This window comes from Anser anser, assembly GCF_964211835.1.
Source record: "Anser anser genome assembly, chromosome: 12".
NCBI classification, from domain to species: Eukaryota; Metazoa; Chordata; class Aves; order Anseriformes; family Anatidae; genus Anser; species Anser anser.
Genome location: NC_139733.1, coordinates 17,111,676 through 17,130,611, shown reverse-complemented (window position 1 = coordinate 17,130,611; position 18,936 = coordinate 17,111,676). Strand labels below are relative to the sequence as shown.

Below are 18,936 nucleotides of genomic sequence, written 5' to 3'. Positions count from 1 at the left end.
ATTACTTCCAATTGTGGTGACGGTTCTGCACGAGGAGCGCCGCTGCGATGGGGAGCGCGCAAGCCTGCTGCCTGGTGCTGGTGGTGGCTGCCCTGCTGCAGCTAACGTGCCTTGCTCTGCAGCATTGTGATGCCCCCACGGGCACCTGTGTGCTGCTCAATCCTCATACATACCTTCTGTATATAGAAGCAATGTTGGATGAGGTTGGGTGGTCCAAGGACAGACCCAGCCCTGGGGCAGATCCAAACCAGGTGGGATTGTAACCTCCGAGGTGAATGTAGCAAGGAGAAGGGATCCTGTTTTGCTTCATATTGTACCTGTGCAGAAGCCATGTGGGTGCTACAGTGTCTTTTTTCTTTGTTTGTTTTTTTGAGTTGGAAGAAATGTGAAGATTGGTGAATTGGTGAGGGATGGGTCGTTAGACAAATAGGAAATATACAGGGATGTGGAAAGGTGGGAGGTTGGACAGGGAGGATTAAATTATATTGGACAGAGGAGAGCTGGGATTATATCCCATCCCCAGGTGAAAGATCTGTTCTCCAGTACCTGCAAACAACCCTAAGCAATATCACCTCTAGATAGGTCACAGAGGAGCTGGGAGCAGAAGTCAGAAATGTCTAAACTGCTGCAGCTTCAAACACCTCTCATTCTAGAAGGATTAACAAGTCTGACAAAGAACAGTACTCAAACAATGCTTCGTGCAGTGTATCTGCACAGTTGTGATTTCAGGGCTGCAGGATTATGTGCTACTTGCCGAAACTGGAAACCTCCAAAAGTCAATAGGATTTACGTGGCTGATTTCAGAAAGGACAGGATTTTGCCCTCCCTAAGAGCAGACTGTTCATGTCACAAACAGCTACACCCATGTTTTTGCAGGAGAACTTCTTACTCACATGTCTGTGCCAATTAAAAACTGCAGAACAGGAAGGCAGTTTCGGGGTACCTCGTTATTCTCTGTGTGTCAGTGTAGAGAGGTTAATCCCTTTGTGAAGGTCTTCAAGGAACTGTGTCCCTGTTTGGAGCAACTTCCTAAAATGTAGTCACAGTGGCATCTTAGAAGGAGCCTTCCCTATTCTTCTAAGGCGTTGGAGTGAACGAACATCTCTTACAGTGGTCTTGCTTTAAATCCCCTTGAGCTTACTGGTTTGCAATTCAAAAGCAGGCAGTAATAAAACACATACCCCTGGAATGCAGTAGCTTTTGCTCCACCCTGCCAAAAAGCTCTCGATTTATTTTACGCATTGCAGTTAATTAGATTTTATTTCATTAAAAAAAAAAAAAGTTGACGTTTTCATTTAAGCAAGATGTCCACGTCACTCTTTTTCTACCCTCTCGTGCTGCATCCATCCATATTCTCCATGAATAAGCTTTTCGAAGCACATTTGATTTGTGGTGGTGTTTGGCTCTTTTTTATGACCTTTCTTCCACTGCCCCCAGGCACCCAACTGCTGGAAGAGAAGGCTTCCTGCCAAGAAGGGTCTGTGTGAAGTTCCGTCTGTTCCCATCTTCCTTCTGTCACTGCCTTCTGCTCCCACTTCTGTTTCTTCATCCTTTGTAATGGCTGTTCAAGGAGGAGGGATGAATTGTTGGTTGGGACACAGTGGACCCTTAGTCCAGATTTTTGCAGTTCATTTCCTAGATTTGCTCTGTATTGCTGAAAGAATGTTAGCAATATTTATGTTATTGTGTATTACAATAGCAGCCAGAGGCCAAAAGCAAACACAAGGCCCTTTGTGTTTTCCATCGTGCAGGCAGAAGTGCAGCCCCCAAAATGTCAAAACGCACAAGACAGGCATTGAGTTAGGGAATGCCCGGTCACTAGGGGGTTCCCACTACTTATGCAGTCTTATTTTGGGACTGGGTTTCTCTCTGCAGAGCTGGAATAATAATTTCCTCTCCCAATGTTGTGTTTAAATCTGTCATGTGAAAAGTTCAACTATTTTAGTATTGAGCAATGATAAAGAACTTTTTATTTGTCTTTTCTATCCCCTCTTCTCTGAGGCTGCATGTTTCCCTATGTTCACATTCCTCTCATCTCTCCCCCTTTTTTTTTTTAAGCATATGTTCTAGCAGCCCCAATCCATCCATTTTATACACACACAGGGATCATTTACATGTGTGGCAATTTCACTGAGTTCATTAAAAACTTTTTAAAATCTGTGTGATGGCTCACATTTAGACAAAGAAATGGGAAACTGGCTGAAATGCAGCATGGTCAGAGATTTGTAGCTTACGTCCCTGTATTGTTTGGAGGAACCAACCTTAGAGCAGTGTGTTCTCCTCATTTGAAAAGGTTTTTCCCTTTACAGTGATCTGGACTGTGGGACACTTTTTCTGAGCATGGATTAATGCACCACAGGGCAGCCTGAAGCTGGCAGAGTTGATGGAATGATGTTTTGGACTTGCGAGTTTCATTTCTACCAAGAGATGCTACACATTGAGCAGTCTCACATGAGTACTTCATGTTGCAGATTGCAGAGCAGTTCACAGGTGCAGAGCACAAGAGATTGTAACATGAGGGTAGACTTTTGTCTTTGTTGAGAGACTCTCCTTATTAGGCTGAGACAGGAGATGAGTTACAGAAATTAAAGGACAGGTTTAATTGGGTCCAGTCAGCCTCTACTGCACATTCTGCATCTTCAGCTGTCAAGAAAACAGGAAGATGATTACGTTCCCATCCTGAGGAACTGAGTTGTAACATGAAAAAACACTGTTCTTACATACGTTTCACCATTCTTATAGTAATCACATTGTGTGGTCACTTTTAAGGTCTTTACATCTCAAAGCTGGGCTGATGTGATTATAATGAAATAGTTGCAGTGACCAAAAACTTTATAAGTCCAGTTGGAAATTTGGAGAATTGTTGTCAGCTTAGCACAGACTGATAAAGCGTAAAAGGTAACACATCATCTTCCATTCCTGAAGATATCAGCTTTGAATTTAAAAAAAAAAAAAAAAAAAAAAAAAGTCTTAAGACTGAAGTATTTAAATACTTTGTACAATTTTATATATTGAAATTTATATATTGAATGCTATGCTACAGAAACATCAGTGAATGATACCCTTAAGAATGTTTTCTGATCTTTGGTTACTGGGGCAAGGAAACAGAACAGAAGAAACCTCTTTCCCATGTTCTTTGTCACTAGCTGTGAAGCATCAGGACTGCAGGCACTGCAGTTCTTCCATGTATTGGGAGAGGGGTCCTGTGGAAGGGGGGCTTTTTTGCCTTAAGAGATGGGCAAAGCCTACAAGTAGTGAATATTGGACCTGCGTCTTTCTGGTCCAAACCAGCAGTGACCAGGAACAGTCAAAGGGCTCCTGGTTCCAAGCACAGACTCCTTCGTGTCTCGGCTGGTGAATGTGAGCCATAACCAGTGATTTCACCTGTAAAACAGCTCAGCTGAAGAGCAGATTCTTGGCTCGGTTTTCTCCTGGCCTACAGGGTACAGTTCACTTGAGGTAAAGAACATCAGCCATCTTCCACAGAAACACTGCTCCCGGGAAAATAGGATACACCTGGTTACCAGAAGAGCTTTGATGTATCTTTTCCATCAGTTAGAGACTACATGAAGAGCTGCAGTTTCCAAATCTAGAACAGAAAGTGTATGGAAAACATTTGAAAAAGGCTACCTGGCAGTTAATGCTGAAAAACATTATTTTAAAGCCCTGATAAGGGCTTCAACTTTGCATTAGTTACAGATGTCATGAGGACAAAGCTAAATGCCAACAGCCTCTTAGAATAATACGGTAAAGCCTTAGATAAGTACTATTACAATTAGATGGATTTTGTCTTTGTGTTAGTCTTGTATAAACCAGAAATTCAACATTTGAATTAGATGCAATAAACCCATTAAAAGAAAAGAAGAAAGAAAACCAGCATTTACAGCAGACCCAACCAAAGCAATTAAGTGTCTATGTTGTCAGAGACATTTCAATCAAATTTTTATAATTTCGTGTTGTGTGCTCCTTTTCCATGCTTTCAGCAATTTTTTGTTAACTTTCAAACATCTCAATTTTACTATGAGAACCAACATCATGCAGACCCTGTACACCCAAGGAGCTTTGTTGCAAGAGCAGGCATCTCTTGCAAAAACAGTTCCTTGCTCTCTGAATCCAATCATGAGAGTTTTCAGGGATCAAGTTCAGCCTATTTTATGTGCACATCCTCTACTCATGTCAATGACAATTGCACAAGAGTACTTAAGAGTGCAATTGGTCCGAATAACTTGGATAATTTGCCATTTATATATGTTATTAATGGATAGGAAAACTTTTCTCTCTACACATTATTGTTGCTACAACTCTATTTTTTGGACAGGAGCATTGATAAGGGGATATATGTCACATAACTAAGATGTACTCTTGTACCCAAAACATAGTGAGCTCAAAATTGTAGATGTACTTTGTTGTGAGTAGAGTTGCAACATATGCCCCATGTTAAGTAAGTAAGTTACTTTGCACAAAGGATTTAGAAATTGAACTTCTCAAAGTCTTTCTGAGCTTATAAACTCCTTTTGCCTCTGGCAGACACAAGGATACACAATGTACTCTTGGTGATCTTGCAAGTTGTAACAATATTTAATTTTTGTTAGGGATTTGTAGAAAAATATTATGTTAGTGCCTGACAGTTGGTATGGGAATACTTATACCTTGTATAGTAACACTTCAAAAAACGGCATTTATAGGAGGTCATGGAAATAACCTCCTACCACGTTGTTCCACAGCTGCTGTTCCATTTCAGGTTGGACATAGGAAGAACATAGAGCTTTGGTTACTTAATGGTACAGGAAGAGCACCATCCTCTTTCGCCTTTCGCTGCATTGTTAATGGTAAAATATGAATCATAGTTATCGCTTGGTACATTTTCATCATGATGTATGGTGATTCGGATGTGCGTATCTGTAATTAATAGGAGGGAGTTGCATGGCTAATTCCCTGTGCAGTGCTGACATCCTGTCTGCAGCTTTGTCCCCGATATTTTAGTTACGTGTCTCAAACAGCCGGTTATTACATTATATCCTAGTATTATATAAATAAAGCCTTGACCTTTGTCCTTTATAATATTGGTCCAGGGCAGTTTTAATTCAACTTGAAAAAGAAGCCTGAGTGTTAAAACCATTTGAATCTCTCACACACCTTGAACGTTGATGGGACCATTTCTTCTCTAGAGTAAGCCCTATGCTAAGGAATTGCCTTCTATCTTTTTGTCATTGATAAACGAGTGTGTGTTTTTTCAGATTGAAACTATGTAGGAAGCCCTTTCTAGGCAGGGAGTATACCTACTCCCCTGCATTGCAAGGCATCATGGATCTACAGAAATTATTAGCAGTGCAGTATTTTGTTTATTATTTCATCAAACTGTTCTGAAACAATAATCCTTGTCAGGAAACTTCCTTCCCCTGCTGCAGGCAAAACTCCAACAGGCTTTTAATTTTTATTTTTCCTCATTACCATATACTATAGTTTAGTTGGGACTCCTGCCTGTGAATCCTCCCTGTTTAAACTAGCTTGGCCCTGGAAATATTACAGTCCTTTAAGACAAGGGCGTATTGGTGTCAGAAGCTCAGGCCTTCTCCAGGATGAGTCCAAACTCTTTCCTCTGCCACTATCCTTGTGCTTGTGTTGCTGGCTTTTTTGTTTGTTTGTTTGTTTGTTTTTTCTCCAATGTGTAAGTGTGTAAGAAATGCAGGTAAGCAGGGTGCTTAGCTTGTGAGCCTCTAAATCATGTTACTTCTGAGCTTCGCTTTCTCAATGACAGCAAATGGGGATAAAGGTGCTTAATTATCTTCTGTGGATATTGTGGGATAAATTCATTAAAGATTTGGAGTGTTAGAGCTAGATATAATCTGGCCTTTATTAAAATTGCTGTGACTGTAATGCCATTAGTACCCCTGAGCAAATCCCAGCAAACGTAATTTTTTATAATGATGGAGATACAGATCCTCTAATTATCCAGGACAACTCAAATTAGCACCACAAATAACTGCTAAAATTTGAGACTGCATGATGTGAAAGATAATTGATTTTGAATATGTCAGGGCGCAACTGCTGTTAAGTGATGTACAATGTTATTTTCTCCTGTTGGATATTTAATCACACTTTGAAGAAACAGAGATGTGATTTATACCATTGCTAGAGACTTTAGGGGGGCAGAAGCCTCAGAGAAACAAGGAGAGGAAAACTCACAGCTTGCTTGAATTTTTTGCCCATTGCCACTTGTATCTCATCTTGTTTAACTAACAGTCAATTTATATCAATTTTACATTGTTTTCAGATTTTAAACTGGGTGCAGTTACCAAATCAGAATGAAGAAATGTTTTTTTCATTGTTCATTTTGGATTCATTGCATTAGTAGAAAAGAGGGATTCCTAGAGAACCTCAGCAGGTTTCCACTGGGGGAATTAAAATAAACCTTGATAACTGATAAGTTGACTCACTCCCTTCAGATATATATATATATATTATTTCTCATTAGTTTTGGTATAATTATCTGCAAGCAATGATTGCATGAAGCTGCCTGGATTCCATGTAAATGATATGTCTTTGGCATACCGCACTTTTTGTAAATCGTTTAAAGCAAGGCATTCATCTGTGCTTTGCAGAAGGATACAGAGAGCTTTTGTACCTCAGTTGCATCAAATTGAATATTTCTTTAATCACCCAGGAGAAGAATGCACTTGATTGCATCCTGCAAGCTCTGCCATTATTGTTCCTGGGTGGATCCGGCGGGTGACCTGACTCCGTACCAGTGCTCCTGCAGCTGCCCCGGCCCCTCTCAAGCCCACCAACTCGTCCCCCTTAGGCCAGACCTGCTCCGCTGGGGCCGTAATTGTGCCATAGTCCACAGAAAAGAATGTGAGTGTATGGCGATTAATAATGAAGCTGGCAACCCACTGTGAGGAGATCTATTTTCACGTGAAAATCTTCTCCAAAAAAGTAATGAAGGCTTGCTTCATTTGGCTTCTTATCAGGTAGCTGTACAGAAGGTCTTCTCTAGGTAGGGACATTTTTCCTGAGTGTACTTCCCCACTTTTTGTCTTTTACATAGTAACTACTCACTATTTAAGTAACAAACTGTCAAAAAATTAACACCCAGTGCACAAGTTAAATGATTTTTTTCTAATAACATGGTGCTAACAAGACAATAATTCTTGCTTGAGAAGTTATTAATCCTCCAGAGGAGAAGAGAGAAGCTGATGAAATCTTGGGTCTGTTTTTTCATATAGCTGCATGGTGATGTATTTAATTTTGAAGAATATTAAATAAATCTGAACCTTACCCTCCCCTTTTTTATTTACAGAAAAATAGTAAATGCAAGGTCATGGCTAACAAAGTAGATTGCACTGTCATCAGTTTAGACATTTTTCTGAGAAATATTATGGAAAATATTTATGGGAAAAAAAATGATTTATCTTTTTCAGTATGTTCAGTTTTCACTTGTAAGCTCAAAGTTTAAAGTAGTCACTTAAATTAATCTAGGCTTGTTCTTCAGCCATAAGCACTGGAAAGAAATCTTACTCTACTGGTCTCATAAGTTGGCATAGTCAGAGCTGAGAACCAGAAGGCTAAAATAAGAGGACTTGTGATCCTTGCCCTCAGATTACAAGTAAATTACAGATGAAAAATGTAGTTATTTCAGTGGAAGACCCATTCTGAAGCTGTTTTCTGGCAGTGGATAAAAAGGAGTTGAACTGCCCCTGCTGTCTGCCCTCCGGAGCCCAAGCGATGGTGCTTTGGGGCACGGTGCTTGGCACGGACAGGACAAACCTCTGCAGCAAGTGGAGGAGGTGATGCTAAAAGGCAGGAGCAAGAAATGCTTGTCTTGTGTTTGGTCCAGCTGCTGGAAAGCAGCGTATGACATCCTGAAGTGACCAGATGAATACATCTGAATCCTCCTGAGCTGTGCAAGCATGTGGGGGCAGAGTTTTGCCCATAGCTTTTTTCATTGAATCTGTGTCAGCAAAACCTCTAAATGTATGTCCACATGAGCAGGTGCAAACATTTGCTTTATTATCTCCGTCTGGATGCGAGGCAGTCCAGGCTGGGAGCTCTGCAGCCGTGCTTTATACGCTGATGCAGCCTAACTCAGATTCAATGACGCAAAAAAAAAAAAAAAAGGCATTTCCCAGCTGCAAGAGGCTCACATCTGGTGGGACCCAAGCGGGGCCGAGTGAGCACACGACTGCCTGTGCCCATATGTGTAGACGTATCAGATGTAAACATGCATCCAGTTAATTTTCACACGTTTGTTATAGCTTCCTCTGCCTCCACCAAGGCCTCCCACAGCTGCCCTCCTTCTTGATCTTGCTGGGAATGTCTGGATTTATGGCAGTGCAGACTGTTCCCTGCCAGAAGTGGGGCAGTAGCTTCCTTGCATCGAAGAGCATCAAGCAGAGGCAAGCCAGGCTGGGAGGAGACGCAGGCTGATCGCTCCATGTCACCCTCTTAATTTATCAGCCACTGCCATGGAGAACAAGACTGATGGAAGGGGAAGGCTCTTTCAAAGAAACACCCAGGAGGATGTAAAATGTCTTTTAAATTGGGAGGAGGGGCCTCCTTGTAAATCAGCACTTTCCTGCTCATATTTTAGTGAGAGGCTTCCACAAAGTGTCCTCCTGGTGTGGCTTTCTATATGAGCATGTCCCTAAACAGAGCAGCAGGGATGGGAAGTGATTTGTCTCCCAGGTTTGGTGCTTGTTCTTTTGACCAGAACCAAGAAAGAGGGAAATATCAACGACTTCTCATACGTGTACTAAGTGCTCGTGTTGTGGTTGTTCATATTGTCTTTCCTGGGAATATTTGGGCCCTTTTATTGTGACAGCACAGTGCTCTCTCTGCTCATGCAGCACGCTGGTGGTCAAACTTCAGCAAAGGAGAGCAAAATGGGGAGAAGCAGCCTTCCTCTCATTGCATTTTTAAGTCCTGCTGAGGTTTCAGGTGCCCAGGGCGGTGCCGAATGGGACCGGGCTCTCCTTCCTGTGCGCGGGCGGACAGGGACAATGGCTCCGACCTGGCCCATGAATCGCAGCCTGGGCTCGCCCTGCAATCAGCTGTGCTGCTCACAGGAAACGAGCCACCTGCCCTGCTTCCTCTCATTTAACTGGTTTATTTTTAAGTGGAAAAGGTTGTGAGTTTTGTTCCTTTTTCTCAGGGACTTCAGGTCCCTGAAGGCTGCTGCAGAACAGTACAGGCAGCCTCGGGAGCCTGCCTGTGGGAACCACGTGCTGGTATCTTCACGCAGCAGCACAGAACTAAAACCAGGGCTATCTGCAAGGCGTTCATGGACCAAAATACTGGGCACGGTGGCAGAAACTCCTGAAGTTATCGGAGCCTCATTCTGCCACGTTCACAAGGAGAGCAGTGGAAAATGTAACTGAACAAAAAGGCAGGTCCTGGCACACTGCTGTAGCTGTGCTGTCCAAGGCTGCATCTCTTGCTGCTGTTCGCGTGGTCCTGGTGAGCAGAGAGGCTCTCCAGCTGGGAGGCAGCACGACTGCCACCAGTTTGATCTGGACTTTTGCTGACATCTACAGTGATATCCACTGTAAGACTGTCTCACTGTCCAGACGGTACCATCCTGCTTTCCTGGATTTTTCCTCTACAAATCAGTTCTGTAAAACATCAAGGTGGCCTAATTATTTTCTATGCTTTGAAGAAAAGTGTTGTGTTTGTGCTCTTCCATTCAGCCCCTGCAATGCCTCCAGCCTGTACCACGTTGCTCCTTGTGAAGACAGCTGGCCTAACTCCAGCTGGGTGCTGTGGGTCCAGGTACGGTGCTGTGCCCAGGCGAGGTGTTCCTGTGAGGTAACACTGTTTCTGGGACCAGGCTGGGTTTGTCTGTGTGGCACAGCATTGCAGTGTGTAGATGTGCTAGTTTCTTTGTGTATCTGGCTTGGGGATCTCCAGCACAGCTCTGCATTACATGGTGTAAGCATGCCTGTATTTGCAAGACTCAAGAAGTAATTAATGACTAAGTAGAAAACTAAGGAATGCATGTACAGATCCTTTCTTAGGGCAATTCAAGGCCCATCCATGTTGACAAACCACTCCTTTTATTCTCCTCTTTATCTATACTAATTCACTTTAGTACCAATTAATCCACATCTTTCAACTTGCTCACCCATCCTCTTTATTTTTTTTTTTTTAACCATGTTAGAATTGTTTCTGGATGTGGTTCTTTATCTTTCACTGAAGTACTGAATTTCTGCCAACCCAATGGTTCTCTTACAAAGAGGAATGTCAAGTGTTTGAGAACAATTAGCTTTAGTCAAAGGGAGATTCAAAAATAGCACACTGCCACATGTATAAGAACAAAACCTGTCGTAATGGTATTAGGGTGAACTTTAGCCATAGTTCTAGCTAAAGAATTTATTTATTAGACTTCTATCTGCAGGGGAAGGGGAGGGAAAGAGGAGAGTTCCTGAGCCATATTTCCCATTGGGTTCTGCTGGAAAAGGCACACACCATTTCGCTTTATCTCTGCAAAGCTGTGTACGTAGGTAATTGAAGAGAAGGGTCTTACCTGCCTGCCCTTTGTCTTTGCGTGGTTATCTCTGCAAAGCAAGGCTCTGCAGGTGCAGAAGACAGACTGGACTGAATTTAAAATTGCCAGCCTTATCACTTCTGTGATATTTCCTCCAGATTTACCAGGCTCCTGTGACTAAAATCTTAGCAATGTTTTTTGGTGGTGGTGTGTTTTTGTATGTATTTTTCTTTGTTTTTGTTTGCCTACAATTCCTTTCATAAGGTGTGCAGTTTTAGCCTGTGAACAAGCTAGAGGTCTGCAGAATGCCACACAAACTCAGTAGTACTTATTCTGGACTCCTGATCTTTCCTCTCTGTCTCTTCACCCTATTTTTAAATATCCTCACAAATCCTTACTTCAACACATCCTCAGTCTTGGTTCAGGAAGTAACTGATGATATTAATATAAACCATGTAAACAAGGCATCATTGCACAAGGCCAACGTACAATGCTATTCACTGATGTTTCTAGCTAGGACAGTTTCATTCTCCTTTTTTGAATACCTGTTTTTTTGGACTGTAACCTTTCTTTTCTTTTCAGTGTTTGTCTCTTCCCTATTGACAAATGCTGGGTTTTATTTTGAGTCTTACAAAACATGAACCAGCCTGGCTTTTCTCATTAACTTCCCTATTATCATAAGCACCACCACCCGCAACATCAATCATGTTAGCAGCATGGTGCTGGAAGCTGCGTTTATTAGCCAGCCCATATTCCCTCTTAGAGCTAGAAGGCAGAATGGAAAAATATTGCAAGGTCATGCTTTCAGGATAGGTATTTTCTCCTTGCCTACTTTCAAGGGGTGCAATAAAAAACATAAAATAATAAAAAGTATATATCTTAAATGAAACTCTCAAGAAGCTGAAATCCAGAGAAGACCAAACTCTGGCTCCTTTTGCACTGGGAAACCAAGGAGTCATGCAACCGTGCAGGAGTGGGACCCTTTTTATTTCATAGGTAAGAATAGCTGGAGTTAAATCAAAAGGAGAGTCTTTTATTCAAAGTCACTTCATTACCCTACTGCTGGTTTTCTAGAAAAAAATAAATAAAAAAAAAACACAGTGCATTGCAGTAATGGTAACCAGAAAAATACCTTGAAGTTTTAAAACAGGATGCGTAGCTCATACTGCTTAATGAGTGATGAATGACACAAGCTGCACTGAAAAAAAATATATAAACACATTATTTGAGCTAACACAGCAAAACATTTTAGATATAAATTAAGAAAAACTGCAGTCTTGTGGTCCTTGGCAGTTATTTGCAAGCCTCTTGAAATACTTTCTTATCCACCTTTCTCATAAGAAATTAGGCAATTACAATAAATAACTCTGAAACTGGAGAACATCAAGCAGTGAATCATTATGGCATCATTACACGTGAAGCAGTAATGAGGAGAAGGCCAAAAGCAAATGCAAAGGTTTTTTCAGCTTCAGGAAATCTATTTTAAATAAGATTGAAATAGATGCCTAAAATAATTTTAACGTAATTCTTTCGAAAAAGCAGTTACACAATGGTAATTATGAAGAGGCATTTGCAGCCAGAAATTGAACTTCATCCTATTCAGTATATTTCTAAACAGGAAAGAAACAATTACCATGTCATTGAACTAATCACAAAAGTTTGGATAGGGGAACCGTACATTACAAAAAAAAAAAAAGAAAAATGGAAAACATAGTCTGGAATTGCACTGAATGAAGTTCTGAAAGATGGAGGCAAATTAACTTTTTCATTCTGGTATGGTTTGGTAACATCAATATATATACATTCTTTGTTAATTTTGACTGTCCTGGCATAGTGTGTGCATGCTCAATATTACGTATATAAAATATAGCTTGAAAATATGATACTGTGTAATGACTATATTGCAAGAAAAGATTTTGAGACCAGCCCAGCTGGGTTTTTGGGCTGTTGTTTTGGTTTTGGTTTTGGTTGTTGGTAGTGGAGGTAGGGTGTATTTTTTCCAGTTCTAGCATTGATTCAATTTTTTTTCCTTTCCTTCTGAATCAGCACAAGAGTACATCTAAAGACGCTTGATGTTATTTTTCAGGGTAAAAATTCAAGCTTTGTGTTTAAAAAGAAAAAAAAAAAGAAATAAAAAGCATGATATTCCTTACAAATCCCATCACATTGAAATTTTTTTCAGCTCCCTGAACATCAAAAGGAATGATCAGCAAGTCTCAGGTTTGTCCTGATTTGATGATTTTAAAGTAATATTTTTTTTTTTGACATTGCCAATACGAACTTGGTAAGGCCTGCAGAGCACAGTTCCAGAGGTATAGACATCCAGCAGATGCAGATAAAATGAGCCACTGGTGCTCATAAAAGGAGTTGTTGATCTCCTATTCTGCTTGTTCTCTGTAGATGAAATCAAGAAACTGATGCCCACGCTTGCCAAAAACTGCAATCTGATCACGACAGGCAAGACTGATGGCTTTGATTGCTGAGCACTCCACACAGTCCTCTGCTCTGGCTGCACTGTGATTAATCACAGCAATGGGCCATCATACCTGGGAAAATTTTCTGTCATTTAAAAATAATAATAACGAAAAAATCCATTCTGCTTTTCAGATCAAGGGTTTTTTCTTTTTAATAAAATGTGTCAAACTAGGGCAAATTGGGTGGAAGAGACTATTTGAACTGCCTCATGTTTGCTCAAAGCTACTGACTGTTTTAAGGATACCTCTTAATCATGTGCTTAGTATTTGTAAGCTATAAGAACGTACTTAGCTCTGAGCACATATCTGAGTACCAACCTGAAGAATGAGAGTTGGGAACCTAGTATCTTTTCCAGACCTTAAATGTGCTGTAATGCAATGGATGGCTAAACTTTCAGTTCTGCAGAGGACAAGAATCCTCCAAGGCAGACACAGTTCAAGAGAGGCGATTGTTGATTTGGGTAATGACAGGGATGAGAACTCAAAATTTGGGTTAAAATGGGGTGTACATGAAATGCAGCTGGAAAATGTGTAGGAGATGATAGTGTCTGGCAAGGGGAAGCATTGTGCCACTGCTCATGAAAGGACAAGGTATAGCAAATTGAGTCATTATGAAGAGGTGAACCTTGATGTTGGCCTGAAGGAAATTATAGTCCATTTCAGAGTATTTGGCTTGGGTTCAGAGCAAAATATATAACTTCTAATAAGGATGTGAACATTTTAACAGTAGTGTCTGAAGTACCCTTTGTGTAGACTCCAACCACTCACTAAACTACTGAGGAAACCTCTCATCATCCTGTTGAGAGGTGAAGGCAATAGATGTTGAGTAAAAGGACTAGTAGCTCATTTTCCTCTTTAGAAGTACGACACATGAGAGGAGTGGTAGGTGCCTCCTTTGTAGGTGCCTCCTTTGTTGCTTTGTGCCTATATTCGGATCCTTTTGTTTCTATCAGTACTTTGGCTTCACAATGTGTTTGTTGCTCAGAAGGGGCGAGGCTGTGACTCTGAACGGATGGTACTCACTTGCAGCACGTTTCTAAGGGCCCTAGAGAGGCCGAGAATCCAAGGTGCTGACTAAACTTGTAGCAGTGCTTGCAGTCTGAGTAAATAAAAGAGGAACAGAAAAGTTCAGTGACATGCAACGACCCCTTGGGAGGAAGCAGCAGCCTGGAGTTAGCGCAGCTGCCCTGACTTGTAGTCCATTGCCTTTTCCACTGGATATTGCATACAGATATCTTGGATTGTGCAAAAAGTATTGAATGATATTCACCAAATGAGTAGCTTATCATGGTTATCCCTACAAAGTCTTGCACCAGAAGGAACTGAAAAACAGACATCAAATTATAGACCCATAGCTGTATCCTGAACATATCTGTTTAATGCAGTAATGTATAACTGCTTGGTTATTGACAATGAAATCCTCATGCTGCTATCATCTCCACCTGTCTCAGAATGCATTGAGATCAGCCCCTAGATTTATTTCTTGCTCTTGGTCTCAGGTGTAGCAATTAAAGAAATGTTCTGTATTGCTGAGAGCACCAGATGTGTGCAGTGGAGCATCCTATACTGACAAACATTTTGCTTTTAATAGTTCCTTTGGGTACATATTGGCATCTGGTTTTATTTTTCTGTTTATACTTTATTTTTCTGTTTTATGGAGCTGTTTCCTTGATGGGGTTTTTCAGTTTCTTGCCTCAGAGGGTATTTTGGGGTAGCATGTACCATGGTACAGCAGCATTAAGAGCTGTCTCCTGTTTCTCTTGTCAGTTTTTAAGGTCGTGATAAAATCTCCATTTGAATTGTCCCATATGAAACAAGAGAAATGCAAAATGCCAACTGATTTGGAAGCCTGCGTTGTGGATTGTGCTAGCTTTACCTGGGCCTTCCTGATGTCTTCTCAATATCTCTGTTTTCATCCTTGACCTGGAACCAGTCTTAACAAATATACGGCAAGGTCCATTCAGGAGCTAAGGTCAAGGAGCAAGGCTTTTCAGTCACAGTAGTTGCCAACCTTCCACCCACAGCCTGGAGGTGGTTGACACCTAGAAGAAGGTGGGTGGTTTTCTTTCAAGGTCTATGTTTGCAGATATTCTCCTCCAAGCTAACTTTCAGGTGGATCTTTATTTCCAAGCAAAACAAGCTGTTAGGTTGCAAATCTCAGTGAGAGTCAAATGATGAAAGAACAGAGTGCAGAACCAGGTATATTCTAAGGATTTAGAGAATTTGTTTTACTCTGGGATATTTGGACCCAGAGGGTGCCAGGATGGATCTGTGTGTCTAGCTGTGAAGAGAGAAGAGCCACAAACTATGTGTATTCTTGTAAATAGAGTAGACAGTCTTTCCGGGCTGCTGCGAGTGATTATCTTACTTCCTAAAGGGTGGAATGTGACTGCTTTGGCTAGAGTATGAGTGATTTTAAATGTTGTTCAGCAGGGTGGATGCTATTTCCTCAAAATAATGCAGTCAGTGAAAAAAACAATCTACACACGCTTATTATTTATAAGGAGTGGCAGGTGTATCATAACTGAGAACCATGACTACAGAATTCTAATTTGGGAACCCCTTACCTTGCAAAAAAAATAATTTATTTACTTTTTCAAACCATGGTTCTGGTAAATCATGATGAGTGAAAGATTAAAGCTCTGTCAGATAAAAAGAATTTCTGTTCTATTTCAACTATCCCAGTTTTCAAAAGAGAATGAAATATGCAGCAATTCACACGGCATAAATATTGAATAACCACTGCAATGGATTGTATTAATAGATATACAAGATGAATAAAAACATATTTGACTTAGTCCTTGGTTGATGGTGTCAGTGGATTACAAGAATTAACCTGTCTTCTGCAAATGTTACCCATCAAATAGCTATAATTCAAACCCTTCCTTTTTTTTTTGTGTTTTTTTTTTTGTTTGCTGTGTGGGTTTTTCTTAATCTCTCACAGAAAAACAAAGTATTTATGGTAAATAACTTCCCTTACATCATTTTGCTTCTCTACAGTTAGATCCTGATCTTACCTGTCTAAATTCATGCACGTGAATGTTCCCATTCATTGAGGTAAGAAAGCTTTTTACATCCTTAAAGTGTTTTGGGACTTGGGGCCACGATGTGTGAAATTAAGCCCTGACCTCACTTCACAACCCATGCATCTACTTGGCCTGATATTACGTGACATAATTTGGGCATAAATTTTGTATGAGGATTCTTGAAACGAAAATAGGAGCCAGGGTCCCACTGACTGCCAGCAGCGATGAGGTCCCATGCTTCCTTCTCTCCTGCTGTTTCAAGATGAGCATTTTGGGGGTGCAGGTTATCAGGAGTTCCTGTCCACATGTAGCATCCTAATCCTTTATGCTGACATGGATGGACTGTTTCCTAGGAGACAGCTCAAATAAAACAAAAATAATAATTGAGAGAGATTTGTGTTAAAAATGTATGCAGAGTTCATCTTTACAGAAAACTCCAAGGTATTGCAGATATGATCCATTTCCCACTTCATTGTGCGGCGAAAGTTGTGTGATTGGACCATCAAAACTCTTTTAATCCAGTTGCCTAAGGAGAGCTGCAGAGAACCTCTCTGGCCCTGGCCCTGACTCTTGGTGGCTCACAGTCCTCTCTGTGCCAACCCTGCACAGTAGCTTCTCCAACAGGTTGGGGATGAGCAGGAGTGATGTTAGTAAGGGGGTTCTTCCCTCCATCCCCATGGAAGATTGGGGTGCAGTGTGCTTCAGGGCCCAAAATTCAGGCTACAATTCACTATCCCCTTGTGTTTTTGAGTTACCCTGTTTTGATTAGCTTTCCTCCACCTCCTGTGGCTTTTCAGATCAAGTCCAGTAAAAGAATTGCCCATGAGTTTGTATCAGAGGGGTATGTCTCTAGGAAATATGTTACCTGGATTAAAATGTGCTAATTCAGAAATACCTTTCCCACCCTTTAGCTGTTCTTGTTAGGGAAAAATCCTCCGCTTCAAGCTCCAGCTAACAGATTACCTGCCAGTTCTGTAGCTGTGCTCTGAATTAATCTGCTCCAAAAGCCAGCAGAGGTGACTTATATTTGGGCACAGGAAAGCAGGGAGATGAAAAGCCTTAGGAAAACTTTGACAAACATCTTTGAGTATTTGACTGGCTATGCACATCTGTTGCTGAATGAAGAATGTAAGTAACATGCCAAACAGGGAGAGGAGAGGTGATCAACAGGGAAAAGGCAGCTTTTGTGCCTGCACTGAACGTTTCCTTTTCAGAGAAGGAGAAGAAATATGCTGAATTACCTGTAGGAGGTGTGCCTGCTTTTGTTAATAGATGTACCTGCTCTATGGATTAATTGCTAACTGATCAGATCCTGTACTGAGGTATGCTGGTATCCTTCTCAGGTGAGCGGAGCTACACCCATGCAGAGCACCTTAACATGACTGATTTCATCCCACATGTTTAAACTTGCCTTACGAACTTGTTTGCATAGCCGAACTGAAATCTGCCCCCTCCATTCCCCGATTTCAGGCGATGATGTCTCCTCATAAATCCTGGATGCGATAGCACCAGCGTGACCCATCACTTCCTTACAGCGATGTGCAAAGCTGTGTGTTGTACTGAGGAGGAATTTATCTGGTCAGAATGGACCCAGTCCAGGAACAAATAAAGGAGTTAGGAATCTGGTTATTTCTGGGCCAGTTCTGTATGAGTTACTGCTTCTCAATTTTCTTGCTGTCAGCTAGTTTTTCCTCTCTTCATTTTCCCTCCCCACGCAGGAGGTGAGGTGTCCAGCTAACATAGGCATCTTGATTAGCTCCTACACCCAGCTGATTTTTAACAACACAGTTGTCAGGAGAGCTGACCTGAATTTAGGTTCAGGTGGGAATGAGATGTACCTCGTTCGTTGTCAGTCGAGCACTGACTTTGGGGAGTCGAGCTTTGGGGCATGCCACGCTTGTTCCAAACGTGAGGATCCAGGAGCGCGGTGGTTCTTGAGGCATCCCTGCCTGGCTCAGCGCATGCCGCCTGGGAGGGGCAGGCTGGTTTCCTTGGCTTTAGCTTTGTATAGACGAAGAATCCTCATACAGGGAGGTGATTTCCTGATGACCAGATATTGTATATCTTCTGCATAACATTTGTATAACATTTTTCATTGTCAACAGGAAGGGATTAAAGCAAGATGGTATGTCAAGCTCTAAGCTGCTGTGCACTGGTTCATTGCACAGTCAGAGGATATGAGTGGTAGGAGAAACAAACCATTTATTTCCATTTTATTTTATTTTTCAAACTTTCTTTATGATTATTTTCCAATGATTTAAAAGGTAGTTCATGGCCAAGAAAAAACAGCTAGCTTGTTTAGTCTGATGCGGTATATATCACTTGTTTATTTCTTCCAGGGCATTGCTTTTTCCATATATTTACTTAATGGTTTATATTTGACTAATGCACATCTTTCAGAAAGGCATTCAGACTTGATTCAATGGTTGCTGGAATTTCCTATGTTTTCTAAAACATTAAAAATGACATTTGTGTGTCAAGAGCCTCCTTTGCAAAATTGTTCAATGACTCCCCTATGCAAGCTTTGCAGGCCCGATGACTTAGCAGATGTAACACCTGTAGCTACTCTCTAAGGTTTTAAAGTATTTCTTCGGTCTTGTATGAACGCTTTATCTTGCATCTTGCCAAATACAGGACTGAAATATTTACTGATCACTTTTGTCCATTCTGCACATTTAAGTTGTCATTTCTGGGTAGCCTGAGACTTGTGGAGATGGGCTGTAAACTGTGGTGGTTTTCACCTGAAAAGAAGATGTTGCTGAGGGGAAGGCATGGGTGTATGTCTTTAGCTGCAGCGTGGTGACAGCTCTTCAATTACCGCCTTTGGAGTACAATGTTTTAGTCCGTGCCTGTTCTGGAGGATGGAATAAGCAAATATTTTATTCTACAGAATTGCTTTACCCTTTTGTAAAACTTTTTATTTATTTATCAAGTTTATTTAATTTTTTATTAT

The 18,936-nt window shown here is 41.2% G+C and overlaps 1 protein-coding gene across 4 annotated transcripts in view; it reads left to right on the top strand.

Annotated features, from left to right (window-relative positions):
* LOC310880291 (uncharacterized protein) overlaps positions 1-18,936 on the top strand; it is an 88,372-nt gene that overhangs the window by 47,122 nt on the left and 22,314 nt on the right. For 2 of the 4 annotated variants that reach the window (XR_014571591.1, XR_014571592.1), the window contains exon 7: positions 6,665-7,967. The exons of 1 other annotated variant lie outside the window; for it this stretch is intronic. The gene's annotated coding sequence lies outside the window, so the exon portion shown is untranslated. Of the gene's footprint in view, positions 1-6,664; positions 7,969-18,936 lie in introns of those variants that run through there. One more of the 4 variants, XR_014571590.1, reaches the window with a different exon arrangement.